Source organism: Rana temporaria, chromosome 4 (genome assembly GCF_905171775.1).
Source record: "Rana temporaria chromosome 4, aRanTem1.1, whole genome shotgun sequence".
Taxonomy (NCBI): Eukaryota; Metazoa; Chordata; class Amphibia; order Anura; family Ranidae; genus Rana; species Rana temporaria.
In genome coordinates, this window is record NC_053492.1 from 65553903 (window position 1) to 65570163 (window position 16261).

Sequence of the window (16261 nt, forward strand, 5' to 3'; positions counted from 1 at the left end):
TTTGTTCTAAAAAGCAGGAAATTCGAAGCATAATCAACTTGGCCACTATTCCCTGCACAAAATTGTGGAAAATGCAAATGTGAGCAAACCTGTTCAGCCAATGAACATGGGTATAATCAGTGTGCAACTTTTCTTTTGTATTATACCAACATATGGGCAATGGAGTGACTAACTCCAAACCAGCACCTGATTCCAGTATATGAAGGAGTATTTTGAGGCATGGAGCCGTGAACTTTTCTTTAAAGCGGATCTCCCATGCCAAATCGTTTTTTTTTTTTGGGGTAGTTAAACGGATATTAGGAAGGGTTAAATAAACTCACGTTTCGCTGGTTAAACGTCCGCTCCTTTCTCTTACAGTCTGCAAGAATGAGTTATATTCATCTGTGTGCGCCGTTGCCATCTTCACTGTGAGCATTAGAATCCCACCAGCAGCGACTTCCTGCTTTCGCTGACGCTGTAATCCCAGCATGCACCGCACGATCTCGCGCATGCGCACTCTTAGCAGGGAGCAGCGGCGTCAGCGTCTCTGTTCCCCTAACAACGGCTGGCATTCCCGCCCTCCTTCCTTTGTTTATCTCGGACGTCACTTCCTCCATATGAAATCCCACGATATTTGATATTACGGCTGCGCAGTGAAGAAAGGGAGCTATGCAGAGAAGCTCCCAGAGTACACTGCTTCAAACGGGAAGTGACGGAATGCCCGTATTATTCCCGCAACGTTACAGACCGGAAGCCTCATCAATTATACAGGTACTGTACATTTTTAGAAAATGAAAACATCGTTTTTTAGCGTTTTTTAGCACGCAAATGTAATCGAGGCAATGTTGTAATTAGGGTGGAGCTCCGCTTTAAAGCCTACAAAATATAGGCCGTAACAGGGTTTTCTTCACTTCAAAACTTCTTTGCTTCCCATACAAATCAAAAGAAACGCAAAAGCCGCTTAAAACAGGTTGATGCAGCTTAGAAGGAGGTCAACTGCGGATCAAACACTTGTCAATAAACTTGTCAATAAACTCAATTAAATTACCTCTCTTTTCAAATGCAAGTAGAGAACACATGAAAGCAAGCTATAGTTGCTAGAAAATTAAAGAGGTTGTAAAGGTTTTTAATTTTCTAAATAGGTTCCTTTAAGCTAGTGCATTGTTGAATGACAAAGAAAATAGGTGGGTGAAACTATTGCGCTACTGGGAGTAGGTCAATGTTAAAAGTGAATGAAGCTGGAATGAGTGACGTGGAAGCAGCTATATCTGATAGTGTTCACTGTACACAAAAAAAGGGTAAATAGAAAAAATAGTGATAAGCACTACCCACTATAGTGAAAATCGCAACAACTATCCAAGCTAACAACAACTAATAAATAAGTGTTGACTAGTGATAGATGAAACACAACCTGAAATGTACCATAACATAAAATGGATCAGCTAATGCAACAATATAAGTGTAGCGCTCAACCCCGAAGGAGCCGCTGGTTGAATTTGGGATCGGCCTATTAAGTTACCCTGGCGTTGTCTAGGGGTGTAGTTGTGAGGACAGGGTTAGTGAGCGAAGGTCCAGGCAGTGAATAAAGGTTTTTTCAATGCTTTATTTTCCAGGCCAAACACGGCCAACATCAACATCAATTGGGAAGGATAAGGTTGATGAAGAGAGAGAGAGAAAACCTTGCAGTATCAGGCCTGGATATTAAATGGAGCAGTCAGTACTGCTCTGTATAGTACCAATTTGTAACTCGTCGCCACTCCAATGGAGTGGGTAAAGTGCCCCCGGACAGACCTCTTTTTACAAGCCTGGCAGCCGAGATGTCACTTAGGATTCCTGGCAGGAACAGGCCTCTCTCACAGACCCGGCTCTAGGGCCTCTGCCACAGGCCAATTACAATAAGTGAGCTAGATAGATAGATGGAGCAAATCCTCCAAGTAGATTTCTGCATTGGTCACCAGATAACAGCAAACATACCTGTCAGTACTCTGGTCACCAGATCCCCAATCAGGGCCGGATTTCCCACAAGGCCAACAAGGCCAGGCCTCGGGGCGGCACTGTGTGCAGGGGCGGCGGAGGAGACAAGTAACTTTTCAGCAGTGCGGGGCGTGCGGCGGCGGAGAGAGATTTTCTCATTGCCCGCAGTGCTGTTACAACTTCCGCCCTTACATACAGGCTGCGTGACACAGAAGAGAGAGAATGACGTCATCTCTCACCGCCCGCCCTCACTCTCCTCTCTTACTCTCATCTCATGTGCCTCGGTTTTACGATTCACCTGCAGCTAATTTCCCTGTGCGGGAGAGGAGAGGCTGACAGCATTGTACCTGACTGCAAGTACTCTGCAATGCTGGGGGGGGGGCTTGATTTTACATGCAATTGGTGACAAACTGGTACTTTTTGGGTGGCAGCCAGGTAACTATGGCAATCCCCATCTGGTGGCAGGCAGTGTGGCAAGTGACAATCCCATCTGGTGGCAGGCAGCGTGGCAAGTAACATCCCCATCTGGTAACAGGCAGCGTGGCAAGTGGCATCCCCATCTGGTGGCAGGCAGTGTGGCAAGTGACATTCCCATCTGGTGACAAGCGACGGTGGCAAGTGACACGCTCAGGGCTCCCACTCATTCTGCTTTATGGTGAGTTGAGCTATTTCATTTTATATTACAATGTAATGATGCAAATAATGCATTTCAATCATCCTGACACCATAACAACCATGGTGCCGAAATGATTGAAGCACCAGTCATCGTTTACCAAAAATCGCTTACCCCCCTTGCGTCACCCCCCTATGTGATGATGGGGGGGCGGCATTGAAGGACTCGGCCTTGGGGCGGCAAAGGGAGTAAATCCGAGCCTGTCCCCAATTGTTTTTTTCAGGCTCTGTTGGACAACCTGCCTCCGGGTCCCCCTCAAACCGACTCCCCAATCGAACGGCACCCAGCCTGGGATCTTTTCAATAGAACTGGGAACCCAGCGAGTCACTGGGGTCCCCTTGTACCTCCGGATGAGGTTCCAAGTAGACTGCAATTTTGGCCGGATGGGCCGCGCCGGCGGGGTCCATGGATGCGCGCACCCTGAAGGTGGATGCCGCACCTGGAACGGGGACCCTGCGAAGATTTTAGAACACATGACACCTGTCACAGATATACTCCTCTCCAGCACGCCCCGCAAGGGAAAAAAGCTCCTCTAATTGGCTGCTGGAGAAACTTACTTCGCCAGAACCCCTCTGGCGCCAACTGCTGGCCAGGGATGGCATTGCATCCCTGGAGTACAGACTGACCCAGTGGACATTTCTGGAATGACAGAAGTCCCAAATTTAAGCAAATTACGAATGGGAGCAAAGTAACTCTCCCATTCCCCATTAACTTTAGCGTAGTGCCCATGGCTTAAGGGGGCACTACATAAGTAAATGCAAAATAAGTGAAAAACTGGTGGAAAAACTCAGGAGAGCCAATAAATGGATGGAGATGAGCAATGACCAACAACAGGAAAAATGTCCTATGGCTGAAGATAACGATAGAGCATCAGTGGAATATCTTCAAGAGCAGACTGTAAATTAATCACAATGCAGCAAAGGCAGTATCCATAACTACCCTCCCAGAACTCTCACCTTAGTGGAATATGGTGTAGGCATATAACATGGGTATAAACGTATCCAAAGATGAACATCAGAATACTTCCCAATGATATCCTTGGCTCTGTAGTTGATTCTGATCTCAGATCAAGGCAGGTGCTCAATGCTCCCAAGGAGTGAAGGGGGGAGAGGAAGAAAGAAACGGATGCTTAAAGTACGTTTAAAAATAATGAATTAAAGCACCTCTCTTTTTAAACGTTCTTCACTGTGGCGGCTGCATCGATCGTGTCATCCCTTTTTTAGAGAGACACAATCGATGACTGAAAAATCGATGACGTCAATCCTACAGCCACACCCCCCTACAGTTGTAAACACACTTCAGGGAACACATAACCCCAACAGCGCCCCCTAGTGGTTAACTCCCAAACTGCAACTGTAATTTTCACAATAAAGAATGCATTTTAAATGCATTTTTTGCTGTGAAAATTACAATGGTCCCAAAAATGTGTCAAAATTGTCCGAAGTGTCCGCCATAATGTCGCAATCACGAAAAAAAACGCTGATCGCCGCCATTAGTAGTAAAAAATTTTTTTTATATAAAAATGCAATAAAACTATCCCCTATTTTGCGCAAACCAAACGATAAACGCTTATTGCGATTTTTTTTTACCAAAAATAGGTAGAAGAATACGTATCGGCCTAAACTGAGGAAAAAAAAATATTTTTTATATATTTTTGGGGGATATTTATTATAGCAAAAAGTAAAAAATATTGAATTTTTTTCAAAATTGTCGCTCTATTTTTGTTTATAGCGCAAAAAAAAAAAAAACGCAGAGGTGATCAAATACCACCAAAAGAAAGCTCTATTTGTGGGAAAAAAAGGACACCAATTATGTTTGGGAGCCACAACGCATGACCGCGCAATTGTCTGTTAAAGCGAGGCAGTGCCGAATCGCAAAAAGGGGCCTGGTCCTTTACCTGCATTTTGGTCCGGGGCTTAAGTGGTTAATTTGTAACAAGTGTGCCATTTATTACTGGTTTGGTATATCTTTTATTTCTTCAATAATTATGGTCAAGATTAACCACTTCAACCCCGGAAAGATTTTACCCACTTCCTGACCAGAGCACTTTTTACAATTTGGCACTGTGTCGATTTAACTGACAATTGCATGATTGTGCGACGCTGTACCCAAACACAATTTGCGTACTTTTTTCCCCACAAATAGAGCTTTCTTTTGGTGGTATTTGATCATCTCTGCGTTTTTTATTTTTTGCACTATAAACAAAAGAACAGCGAACAATTTTGAAAAAAACACAATGGCCCAGATTCACAGACACAGGCGCACATTACGCTGCCGTAGCGTATCCCCTTTACGCTGCGCCAACGCAGCGCAGAGAGGCAAGCATTGAATTCATAAAGCCAGTGCTCCCTACGTTGCACCAGCATGGCGTGGGTTTCAAAGGCGCAGGCCGGCGTAAGTGGAAGTGGGCGTGATCCATGCAAATGAAGCGTGACCCCATGCAAATGATGGGCCGATCACCAGAAAAGTACATAAAACTAACTGCGCATGCGCCGCGGCGTGGACGCATCCCCGTGCGCATGCTCACAACCACGTCGGAACAACTGCCTAAGATACGTCGGATCACTGTGTACGCCATTAACGTATCCTACGCCCAGCCAGACCCACGTCCAACGTAAAATACGTCGGCTTGTGTTCCCTGGTACAGACCTTTGCATGTCTGGTGCTGGGTTACACCTCCTTTATGGGGCATAACTTTACGCCGGACGTATAACTTACGCGCACTGCGTCGGGCGCACGTACGTTCGTGAATCGCCATATTTTCCTCGTTTGCATATTTGAATGGCTGATCAATCGGAGCGTAAATATGTGCCCAGCCTAAATGTGCGCCCACCCTACGCCGGCGTAAATAAGTTACGTCGGCAGGGTGAAGCCTATTTTTAGGTGCATCTGTGTTTGTGGGTCAGGCGCACAGATACGACGGCGCACATTTATACTTACGTTGGCATATCTTGATATACGTCAGCGTAAGTGCTTTGTGAATCCGGGGCCAATATATTTTACTTTTTGCTATAATAAATATCCCACATTTTTTTTCAAAAAACAAAGTTTAGGCCGATACGTATTCTTCTACATATTTTTTCGTAAAAAAAAACAAAAAAAGCGCAACGAAATAGTGGATAGAATTATGGCATTTTTATTATTAATACGTTTTTACCAGTAATGGCGGCGATCAGCGATTTTTATCTGTACTGCGACCTTATGGCGGACACTTCGGACACTTTTGACACATTTTTGGCACCATTGGCATTTTTATAGCGATCAGTGCTATAAAAATGCATTGATTACTGTAAAAATGCCACTGGCAGGGAAGGGGTTAACACTAGGGGGGCGAGGAAGGGGTTAATTATGTTCCCTAGGTGTGTTCTAACTGAAGGGGGGGTGGGACTGACTAGGGGAAATGACAGATCGCTGTTCATACATTCTCCCCCTGACAGGACCGGGAGCTGTGTGTTTACCCATGGGATTTGCTACCTTAGCACCCTATACTGCTTTTTATGTTTTTTCACGTGATTTTATGCAAATTTTCAATAAAACCTTCCAAGGTTTAGTTTGATTTTGCACCATCTGGAGCACTCTCTTTTTTACTTCCATGTTCACTCATGTCCTGCCTGCCCATTGAGGACGGCCATCTGACCAGCATTGCTGAATCACATCCGCCTGGTTCCTGGTTTGGAGGTATTCGTTCGACTGGATCAATACAGCCACCACCGCCCGGAGTGACGATCCATGCAGGGTTCCAGGTCACACCTTTTAGACTTACTGTTAGTACTAACATGTGAGTCCACACCTGTCGGTAAGAGTACCCATTTCATTTACCTTGATGTTTTGGATAACTACTTCAGACAAGCCATATATATTATATGAGAAATATCCATCCAGCACTCATTTTTGAACTGTGAATTACCCACCTGTTGAAGTGATTCATTTATTTGTTTGGAGATTCATCATTTTGGACTTTATTTGCTCACTATTGGCCAAGTTTAATTTACATTGACCATCACACATTAGCACTGCACTTTTTGTTTCACACCTCAATCAGCCTGCCTGCATGCAACACATATGCATCCCACACAATTCACCTCAATGGGCCTGCCTGCATGGAATACCTGTGCATCCCACACAATTCACCTCAATGGCCTGCCTGCATGGAATACCTGTGCATCCCACACAATTCACCTCAATGGCCTGCCTGCATGGAATACCTGTGCATCCCACACAATTCACCTCAATGGCCTGCCTGCATGGAATACCTGTGCATCCCACACAATTCACCTCAATGGCCTGCCTGCATGGAATACCTGTGCATCCCACACAATTCACCTCAATGGCCTGCCTGCATGGAATACCTGTGCATCCCACACAATTCACCTCAATGGCCTGCCTGCATGGAATACCTGTGCATCCCACACAATTCATCTAAATGGGCCTGCCTGCATGGAACACATGTGCATCCAATTAAAATCACCTCAATGGGCCTGCCTGCATGGAACACATGTGCATCCCAAACAATTCACATCAATGAGCCTGCATGGAACACATGTGCATCCCTGTGGTGGTTAACACGGCCCTCCACAAGGTCTTACATTCAAGGCAGAGGCAGAATTGCCAGGGCCCCAAGGGTCGCATATGCAACCAGACCCTGGCGCTCCACCACCGTAGGGGGAGGGCTCGGACCTGGCATTACCCCCTCCACCTTCAAGTTTCTATGCAGTTGCGGTGATCAGGCCAGTAGTTCAGCTAAACAGTGGAGGGGCATCTGACATGGGCAGGCACTGGCTTCAGTGCATAAGCAAAGCGATTTACTTGTGTACAGAAGCCGGAGCCTGCCCAGGTCAGAGGCTCCTTCACTGTCTAGCTGAACTACTGGCCAGAGGAGCAGAGGGAGATGCCCACGTGCACTGCAGAGCTGCTGATCACCCCCTCCTCCCCTATTGCTTAGTGAACTGCTGACTGGAGGAGCAGAGGGAGATGCTGAAAACGACAGAGCTACCGATCAATATGTGCAGGAGAAGTGAGTGGCAATGGGTTGACCAAGGTACTTAAAGGACACTGCTGTGTGTGTTGGGGGGTTAAAGAGATATGTTGTGGAGGTCTGCTGGTGGGGGGAGGGGAGCAGAGATGTGCAAGTAAGTACAGGTATGTGTTAGGAGTTGGGGGGGTGCAAATATGTGCCTTTAAGAGGTTTTAGATGCCTGGAGATGGTGGCAGGGTTTTTGGTCATGTGACTGCTGTAATTGGCTGTCACATGAGCGTAAAGTAGCAATTTGGAGCTTTCTGTTAACTATGGTGAGAGCGCGCAGGGTGCACACTCTCGGCACAGCTTTTTTTTTACATTTTGGTAAGCATATATGTGGCCTCTCTGCATTAAGGCCCACCCACCGAGAGGCTGCATACAGTAAATGCGTATGGCCGGCTAAAAGGTGTTGATATAGAGTTGCCACCTCATCCCTTTAACACATATTAATTACACAGGTTCTGTATCTGAATACGGTGATAATTAAACTTACTGGGCCAGATTCACAGAAGAAATACGCCGGAGTATCTACTGATACTCCGGCGTATTTTCAAATTTGCCGCGTTGTATCTTAATTTGTGATTCACAAACAAGATACGACGGCTTTTGGCTAAGATCCGACAGGCTTACGGCTTCGTACGCCTTCGGATCTTAGGCTGCAATACTTCGGCCGCCGCTGGGTGGAGTTTGCGTCGTTTTCCAGCGTCGGGTATGCAAATGAGCTTTTACGGCAATCCACAAAGGTTTTCGCGTTCGTTACGTCGTTGCTAGTCGTTTTTTCCCGTCGCAAAGTTACGGCTGCTTTAACATGGCTTAAATTTAGACGAGCCATGTTAAAGTATGGCCGTCGTTCCCGCATCGAATTTCAATTTTTTTTTTTTGCGTTAGACGTCCGGGAATACGAAAGTACGTTACGCACGTCGCCGTTCAAAAAAATGATGTCACTTCGCGCAAAGCACCGCGGGAATTTCAAAACGGAGCATGCGCAGTACGTCCGGCGCGGGAGCGCGCCTAATTTAAATGGTACAAGCCCCATTTGAATTAGGCGGGCTTGCGCGGGACGCCTTTACGTTACACCGCCGTAAGTTTACACGCAAGTGCTTGGTGAATCAGGCACTTGCGCTGACAACTTGCGGCGGTGTTACGTATAGATGATACGTTAGGCCGCCGCAGTTATATGTGAATCTGGCCCACTATCTGCATTAAATTAGCCTCAGAACCTGTGTGTACGGGTTTTAAAGGGATGAGATGGCAAGCCTATGTTGATATGTTCTCTGCCTAAAATGGTTGGCAGCGCACATAACAAAAAGGGGTCTCTAAACTTATTTGGGAAAGGTTGGCAACTATACAGAAAGGAGGCCCACCGCAGAACACGTGAAAGGGTCCTGCTGCTGCCGGACAACAATAGAGGGCACGGGGGACCAGTGGAAAGGGAAAGGGCCCCAGGAAAAGGTCAGGGGGGCCCCTTTATGTTTTTTTGCATCAGGGCCCTGAAGGTCCTTATACCTTTGGTTCAATGAATTTATTTTGAGGGAGATTTATGAAAACTGGAGGTGTTGTGTATGACGCAGAGTTTATCCAAACAAACTAAAGTTGCCATGCAAAGCTAGCCTAATTGTGATAATTTATCATAAGCTGTCGGCCCTGTGAGGACTATGAGGGGACGCACGTGGCCAGCACTGGTGTAGCGGGATTAGAGATTCCAAGAAGCTCCTGTAGGCGGTGTACAGTACAGTAAACAGGCCGAAAAGGCGGCCGCGCTGTTTCCGAGCCGCAGCAGCGGGCACAATGACGCAGGCAGGAGGATTCTGGGAGAAGACCAGTGAGAGTCGGCCAGTTGTTCGTTGCAGTTACGTTCCTGGTAGAGCGCGATGGCGGCCTTACCCTACCTGCAGCTCCTAACGAGGGAATCCTGATCAACCCATGGTTGCAGAAAAAAAAATCACATAATTGCACCAATGTAAGTATTCAATACAAATAATTCCTGAAGTTAAGCTTTAAAGTCCGTTAATGAATTTGCCAAGAGGACTGGTGATGCAGAAAAAATTTACCAAAACTTTCCCTAATCTGGATTGAATTAATCCATGTATCTATATGTATGTCTATAGTTAGATTTACCCTATATGTATGTATTTTTTGTACTTACCGCAGCAGGTACATCTATAACAAGAAAAAAGAGTGCTGGTAATGTGATAAAAGTTTACTAAGTAGCAGTCAGCTGAGGGGAGTGGCCAGTGATGGATGTGTCCTGCTGAAGCTCTGTCCTTCTCGGCTCTTAACGGCTCTCACAGACGCTCGAATGGCAGGGTAACTACAAAATAATATACACCATATCACTCCCTAGAGCCCAGGGATCAAAACAATATGGTTTTTGGAGTAACCCGTGGAAAAACCGCAGCTAAAACCCTCAAAGAAAAGCCACTCAAAGGGAATATGAAAATGGCACTGTCAAATTCTCCTCAGGCAGTCAAACCCTGCTCTGACAAGAAACAACAGCACTTATCACAGGATTCCTCTGATACTGATGATGAACACAGTGCCATAAGCCAGTCAAAACAAACTGATACATTACAACCCAAAATATTGAAACAAATAGAGAAAATGTTTCAAAAAGCTTTGAAAGTGTCCTCTGAACACATTACTGAGACTCTGACTAAAGAAATCAGAGACATAGGTCAGCGCACTTCTGACCTTGAATACAGGATGGATGATATTGAAACAAGCATAGCAACCCATGACAATGAATTTGAAATGCTAAAAGAAGAAAATGCAGCAATGCAAGCCCGTTTGGAGGATTTTGAGAACCAAGCTCGCCGCTCAAATCTTCGTATAAGAGGTATACCGGAGTCAATCATTGACCTCCAATCATCTATGACAGCCCTCTTTCAAGAACTAACACCAGCAATTCCTATAGAAAGATTGGAAATGGATAGAATCCACAGAGCTTTAGGGCCACGCAAAGCTGATGGCCCCCCTCGCGATATAATTGCTAAGTTCCACTTTTTCCGCACCAAAGATCAAATTATGGCTGCAGCTAGACTGAAAGAATCTCTTACTTTCCAAGGACATACTTACCAAATGTTTGCTGATTTATCTCCCATAACAGTAGCTAAACGTCGTGAGATGAAACCTTTGCTCCTAAATCTCCAACTCCACCACATCCCATATCAATGGGGGTTTCCATTTTCAATTAGGTTCACTTATCAAGGAGCCAAATACTCCAGCAAAACCACTACAGAACTAAAGAACACGCTGCAAAAACTTCAGCTTTATAATAAGTCATCTGCAAATACGCGACGCCGTGCCCTTTCTGACTCTCCTCCATATTCATCAATCCCTGAACCTGATGGAAACAGACAGGCTACCCCAAAGAGAGGCGTTTCAATCCTCCAGTTTCTGACCAGCAGGACACAATGGACTGACTTGACTGAGTAACTCTCTTTGTGTCTCCTCCAAACTCCATGGTTAATTTAGCCATGCCTTAATTCATTCACATTTTTCCTACCCATAAGAAGATAAGTATCAGTACACTTAAAATCATTCTACCAAATCGCCTTGTTATACCCTCATAAGTCTCTCTTCATTGTAACATCCTGTCTCTCCCCCTTCTCCTATAACTACCTCTACCCCCTCCCCCACCCCCTTCCTTCCCCCTTTCCTTTCCTCCCCTTCATACACTATGCAGAGACAGAAGTTGTATCTCCAAGGCTTTGTGTATTTATACTAATATTCTTGTTATTAACCCTATTTCTTTCCTACAGAGTGAATACTTAATTATTTTCCACACTTACAGCAGCCCTGAGGTGTATCAATCCTATGATCATAATAGAATTGAAATATGCCATTTCTAGTTTTAAAATGTATAAGGTTAATTGTTTATCCTATGTTCATAACTGTGGAATAACTAGTCACTAGTTAAATACATGTTTGTAGCTGGTTACCTTGCCAAGTTTGGTTGTCTTAGTTTAATATGTTTTTTTTTTCCTTATTCTTGAATACATTTTAACCGTTGAGAAGCCGAGAAGAGGTCACTGCTCCTCTAATTTTTCTGTCCTAGGACTCTCCCTCACTGTAGTTACAGTGTAGGGGGCCTCCTCAGACAGACTTTGTGCCTCTGAGCTCCTGTCATTTTTGAGCTCAGAAAGCCTACTTTTTATTTCTTGCTATGGATTTCAACCATCTCAATCTAATTAGATTACTGTCTATCATCTCCTTTTTTTTTCTTCTATCCTATTTTTCTTATTCTTTCTCCATTTTCCTCCCTTACTCCGGGTTTTGTCTAATACCACAATTTACATTTGATATGTACTGTTATATTTTTCTAAAAACTCTTATATGGCTCCATTGAATGTACTTACCCTAAATACACAAGGTCTAAACATACCTCATAAACGTACTAAAGTTTTCAGGTCACTTTCAGCATCAAAAGCACACATAGTCTGCCTCCAGGAGACTCATTTCACTGAATCCTCCACCCCTAAATATTTTGGTGCAAGCTACCCCCAGGTTTATACAGCCTCAGCCAAGTCCAAACACAGAGGAGTGTTAATAGCATTTCACCGAACTACACCCTTTTCCCTAGAATCCGAAATCAAGGATCCAGAAGGTCGCTACCTCATACTTATAGGCAACCTATGCGATATCCCAATAACAGTAGTCTCATATTACGCACCCAACAAAAGACCAACATCATTTTTATCCCACCTTCTTCAAGTTATTGATACACATAAAGTAGGCACACTCCTGATTTGTGGAGATTCCAATCAAACAATTTATCCCTATTTAGATAAATCACCATTACCCCCTACATCTAATTCTCAATCTAGATCGTTTCAGAGACTCCTTCAACAACATTCATTAATAGATTCTTGGCGTGAAATTAACCCATCCAAACGTCAATACTCCTTCTATTCTCACCCTCACAAATCCTTTTCCCGTATTGATCACATTTTAATTTCTATTTGTATGTCCCCTGAATTGCTCACCTCATATATCAAACCCTATACATGGACCGATCATTGCGCTATAATTTCCACCTTTAACTCATTACTTCCAAAAGCACAAGACTCAACGTGGCAAATAAACAACTCTCTCTTATCACACCCTTCACTCTCTCAAGACCTAGAAAATGCCCTAAAAGAATACTTAAAAACTAATAAATCCTCAGATATATCCCCACTAACACTATGGGAAGCGCATAAGCCTGTCCTTAGAGGGTATTGCTTACGTCAAGCATCACATCAAAAGAAAGAAAAGAAAAAACTGCAACAAAAACTTGAAACTGAATTTAACAATTGTCATAATAAATTCCAATCCAGCCCTACACCGCAGAATAAAACACAACTCGAGAATGCTAGCTTAAATCTAGACCTATTTTTATCCGAATCTGTAGATAAAACTCTTCGTAAATCCAAACAAAAATACTACTTCCAAGCCAATAAACCTGGCACTCTCCTTGCACGTGCACTTAAAAAACTAAACAACCCATCCAAACCAATCCGACTGAAAATCTCCCATGATAAATATACAAGTAATCCAGTCAATATCCTTCATACCTTCCACAAACATCTCACCTCCTTGTATAAAAAAGAAGGCTCTTTCGACCAATCCTCAGCAGAAACTTTTTTTTCTCAAATAAAACTCCCTACTCTATCCCAAAGTCATTATGAAAGCCTTGAAAGCCCCATCACTCACATTGAAATTGAACAAGCAATCAAATGCCTCAAACCTAATAAGCGTCCGGGACCAGATGGGTTTTCAGCCCTTTACTATAAAAAATTCTCACATATATTAACTCCCATGATGTTAGAAGCATTCAACTCCATCATTAATAACCAATCATTCAGATCTGAAACTCTAACAGCAATTATATCTATGATTCCTAAGCCACAATCTGATGACTCTTCCTGTGCTAATTTTAGACCTATATCGCTCTTAAATCTAGATATAAAATTATTAGCAAAAGTGATTGCAACCCGATTGAATAGCATAATAGGTACCTTAATAAGTAACGACCAGGTTGGTTTTATCCCAATGCGCCAAGCAACTGATAATGTTCGTAGGGCCTTGTTGCTGATTCAAGCAGCCAAAAAAAGAAGAATCCCTATGTGTCTACTGTCACTAGACATCAAAAAAGCCTTTGACACGGTAACGTGGCCCTACCTACATTTCACTTTACAAAGATGGGGCTTTGGCCCACATTTCCTTAGTTGGGTCACATCTTTATATAATAACCCAAAGGCATACATCAAGTATGCAGGGTATAAATCAGCTATGTTCAATATTAACAGAGGCACTCGCCAGGGGTGCCCCCTCTCCCCACTGTTATTTGCCTTACTCATCGAACCCCTAGCTCAAGCTATTCGAAAAAATCCATCAATTAAAGGTATAGAACTGGCTGGCCACCATCATAAACTCTGCTTATTTGCTGATGATATTTTAATTTTCATGTCCTCCCCCCATATTACAGCTCCCAACGTTATAAACAAACTTGACCATTTTGCCCATATATCTGGATTAAAAATAAACATGCAAAAATCTATAGCTTTAAACGTTTCTTTGCCCCCAGATATACTTCAACAAGCGAAGATATCCCTCCCTTTTACATGGTCCGCGACACATCTCTCATATCTAGGTATTGTACTTACCCCTGATCTAAAAGATATTTTCTCCGCCAACTACCCCCCACTGTTACGGAAAATTTCAAATTATTTAAAGCAATGGTCCACTCTCCCCTTATCTTGGTTAGGTAAAATAAATGTTATAAAAATGACTATATTACCCAAAATTTTATATCTCTTTAGAGTCTTACCCATTCCTATTCCAGCCTACTTCCTCAGAAACCTACAACGAAAAACACAATCATTTATATGGAGCACTTTAAAATCTCGAATCTCTCCACACACCCTATACCTCCCTAAACTTAAAGGAGGTTTAGGTTTCCCAAACTTTGCCACTTATTTTCATGCTGCGCAAATAGCAAACATTCCCAAATACCATGTAAGCCACGAAATTCCACTATGGGTAGTAATTGAAACCATTGATAGCGACCCAATCTCTATACCAAATCTCATATGGTCCACCTCCTCTAACCACAAAATAATCGACAATAAGATTACAAAACATACAATCACTATTTGGGAAAGATTTAAAATGACCCAGGGTTTACAATCCCCACATGTACCCCTCATATCTTTTATGAGAAACTCAAAGTTTTACCCAGCCCTCACATTTCCTAGAACCTTCACAAGATGGATTTCAGCGGGTCTAACACAATGTTGTGACTTTTTAAAACCTGCCTCATTTAAAACATTTCCAGAAATACGTGAAAGTCATAAACTTCCGGCATCAGAAATTTTTCGCTATTTACAAATTAAAAATTTCTTTGCACCATATTTACAAGGTATAAATAAATTGAGTGACATGACGCAGTTTGAACGAATATGTAAACGAGATCCTCATTCAAGAGGACTCATTTCAATACTATATAGCCAACTAAGTACTAAGCTTACCGCAAAATTACCTTCATATGCTGAAAAATGGATGAACGACCTTGGTTTCAATATAGATATATCTACCTGGAATAAAGTATGGTCAAATACTAAAACGTCCTCCCAAAATATACTTGCTATGGAAACAAATTATAAAGTTCTCATGTACTGGTATTTGGTTCCTGTTAGAATAGCAAAATTTGCTCCCCGTTATTCCCTGCTTTGCTTTCGCGGCTGTGGTGATCCGGGAACACATTTACATATTTTCTGGGAGTGCCCTGTTACAAAAAATTACTGGAAAGAAATATTCCTCATGATTTCAGCAGTTTTCAAGAAATCCATTACTCCTGATCTGACTACCGCACTCCTAAATTTAAAACCGGATTGTATTTCCTATGCTCAATTTAAACTGTTCCTACAAATCACCACAGCCGCAAAGCAAACCATCTCCAAAGCTTGGAAAACAGCTACGCTTCTAGTTTCTGAAACCAGAAATAGAGTACATCAAGCCATGCTCCACTCAAAATCAGAAGCCATAACCAATGATTCCATAGACATATATGAAACAATATGGAACCCATGGGTGACCTATACTATCTCATCTAACCCAGATGATTCTCTATTGAGACCTTGGTAGGATATTGTAAGCCAGTAACATTCTTGATACAGTCCCTCTATATTATTACTATCTCTATTATGTAACGATCCCGGAGCCTTTCCTCTATCCTGTACTGCCTTTTCTATCCTATTGTTTTCATCACTTTTCACCTTTTATACTCCACATTCTGTCCTTTTTCTTTCTTTTATCTCTCACTTCTTCAAATATATAACTCAAGCTATCTCATTATATAAAATGGTAAATGTGAATATGTAAATACGATATCTAATTTTGCTCCTATTGTTTTAATACTTAACATGAATAAGATCCTTCTCCCCCCTATTTCGGCCAGTTTTTGAACCGATTCATTGCTAAAATTACAATTGCTCCATAACTATAGTTCATATCATAATTATATCCGGTTCCATTTATATCACAATATTCTATAATATTTTATATGAGTTCAAATGCAATAGACTAACATGATTGGTTTGACTATAACCTGCTTTAATGATTCCTTTAATATTCCT